The sequence below is a fragment of the Limulus polyphemus genome, unplaced genomic scaffold (assembly GCF_000517525.1).
Source record: "Limulus polyphemus unplaced genomic scaffold, Limulus_polyphemus-2.1.2 Scaffold142, whole genome shotgun sequence".
Classification (NCBI taxonomy): Eukaryota; Metazoa; Arthropoda; class Merostomata; order Xiphosura; family Limulidae; genus Limulus; species Limulus polyphemus.
Window position 1 is genome coordinate 131,220 of NW_013665752.1, and position 2,681 is coordinate 133,900.

Genomic DNA, 2,681 nt, shown 5'->3' on the forward strand with positions numbered 1-2,681 from the left:
GGTATTTAGGTTCAGGTAGTTAATTTTAATCCGAATTTCATTTTTAACACTGACTTTCAAAGTGGTTCTATATTTTGACAATGACTTTTAACTTAAGCTCTTGGCTTTGAAAGTGATTTTTTTTAAATGTTCTTGGTTATCATAGTGTCTTTTTAAACTGGTTCTTAATTTTGATAACGGCTACAAAGCTGCTGCTTAATTTTAACAGTGTACTTTTAAAGTGTTTGTTTGTTTGAAGTTAAGCACAAAGCTACGTAATGGGCTATCTGTGCTCTGCCCACCACGGGTATCGAAACCCGGTTTCTAGTGTTGTAAGTCCGAAGACATACCACTGTGTCACTGGGGGCACTTTTAAAGTGATTCTTGATTTTTCATAATTACTTTTAAACTAGTTCTCAATTTTGATAGCTACTTAAATCGGCCCTCGGATTCTTCTAATCATCTGCGAATCGCATTTTCTTTTTTATATGGTAACTATCTAAAGTGGGTCATGGTTTTGACATCAGTTTTTCGACTGTTTTTCTCTCGTGTTGCACAATGCTTAAAGTAAACGAAGTTTGCAACTGAAAACTGGAATTATATTTTGGTGTATTTCCACGTTTCTTTCTAATTTCAGTATTATAGCATAACTCGTTTTATGTTTTGTAACTACATTTTTTTTCTCTGTTCACGTTAATCTTTTTTTTTCAGATGTAAGAAGACTGGGAAACAAATGCACTGAACAAGTAAGTCTTGATAGGAGGTTTTTATAGAATACTATAAGTTACCTTTCAAGAAAATTGAAAAGATCAACTGTTGTTTAAGATAGGTTGAAGTAATCAAACAAACCAATTATTGTGCATTATAATAAAGAAAGGATATATGGAATATATAAAATAGAAGACACAAGTGATTTACACAATATGGAAAGACAGTTTTTCTAAAGTTTCGAAAATAAGTTTTTTGCTAACATCAATATGTTATTTCACTCATTGATCTTCATGAGAAGTAATAAAGTATTATATTGTAAGTAATTTTATATGTATGTGAATATTGTATATTATATGTATGTGAATATTGTATGTTATATGAATGTTATATTGTATGTTATTTATCTATGTCTGAAATACTGATTTCAGATTACCCAATATGTTTTAAAATTAATCTAAACTTAATCGATTCTTTAAGTAAAAATTTATGTTAAAAAAACAATTTCAATAATCAGAATGTAAAAATGTTTTACTATTGTATAAGAGATTATATTTCTCAGTTTATTTAACTGCATCTTATGGCCGATTTTACAAAGAGATGCGTGGGATCTTGCACGATCAGCAGATGCTGGCATTGTTTCTAATTCTAGCTTATGATATGTGCAAGCAGTCAACAAAAACATTCGACTTTGGCGTACTTTCGAAATTGGAATTGAAACATGGACGTTTAAATGTGAAACATAGCACAAATTAAGAAAACAATTATTAAAACTAGCCAACGGTTTCCTTTCTGCGTTTAATTTTTTTAATTTTTGAGGAAAAAAACGGTAAAGAGTAAACCAATCCCCTAGAGTATTATTAGGTGAGAAGTAACAAAATACATGTTTAAAGTCCAATCCGTTTTCTTACGCTCAGATGTATTATATTTAGTTCAAGACTGTTTCCAGCTTTGGCAAAAAACAAAACAAAAAACAAAGGGTGTTTTTTTTTAGATACAGATGGAATGTCCTAGGAAAATTGCGTGAAACCAAGCCGAGTTTCTTTATATGATCCTTTTCAGGCTTTTCATCCATTAAGGACAAAATATAGGAGATGTGCCAAAAAATATATGGAATTTCTCAAAGCGGTTCAACTTACGTAGCCAATTATTTTGTTCGTTTCTGTTATATCTATATGTCTATATATATATAGTGTAATCTTAAACATTATCTAAACATTTGAATTGATATCTGCATCAAAAAGAAAAAACTGCATTATAAATAGCAAAATTAAACCTATGACGAAGTAAAACATTTATAATAAAAAACAAGCCTTAACCAAAACGCTACACAACAAAACAAAGTCACCAGGGCGCAGGCTCTAATGTAGGACTATAAGGTGTGTCCTGGTGACTGCGAAAGTAGGACCCACATAGGGGTGGGGATACACCGTCTATCAGGCTTAACCTCCATTCTAAAGAAAAAATCATGAGAGTAACTTAAACAAAAATAGATAAGAAAGTAAGATGTGGATACTTGAGCCCAAACTGTTCCACATCAATATCATCATTCAATGCCTGCATATTCGAGGTGGGTTCCTGTACGTAGTGAGAGGACCTCCCAGGGAAGGTTTTGTCTTTACAGTTTACCTCCTCTGGGAGCCAAACATTTGGTGGGTATGGCATCCCATGAAAGGGAGGAGAGGATTCTGTTGATTGAGGAGTGTTACATCTCTTTGGCATTTAATTCCTGTAAATGGGTGGCCTTGGGATGGCTCCTCGGGTTTAGTTGGCTGATTATGTTTGGCTAGAGTCAACTAAATGTCAGTGTTGGATGTTCTCAGTTGGTGTTGTGGACATTGTGTCTGATGCTGTTGTTTGGATATAGTTCCCACAAAACCCTGGCGTAGCTGCACTATCGTTTTTTGGACATTGTAGTGCATCTTCTCGTAGGTTTCCATGGTGAATGGAGTCACTGGGCACTGAATAGTCTTCATATTCTATGAATACTACCA

General features: G+C 33.3%; 1 long non-coding RNA gene across 1 annotated transcript in view; it reads left to right on the forward strand.

Moving 5' to 3' along the window:
- LOC106474809 overlaps nt 1-2,681 on the forward strand; it is a 13,996-nt gene that overhangs the window by 8,484 nt on the left and 2,831 nt on the right. The window contains exon 2 of the long non-coding RNA XR_002609085.1: nt 691-725. This is a non-coding gene — a long non-coding RNA (uncharacterized LOC106474809). The remainder of the gene's footprint in view (nt 1-690; nt 726-2,681) is intronic.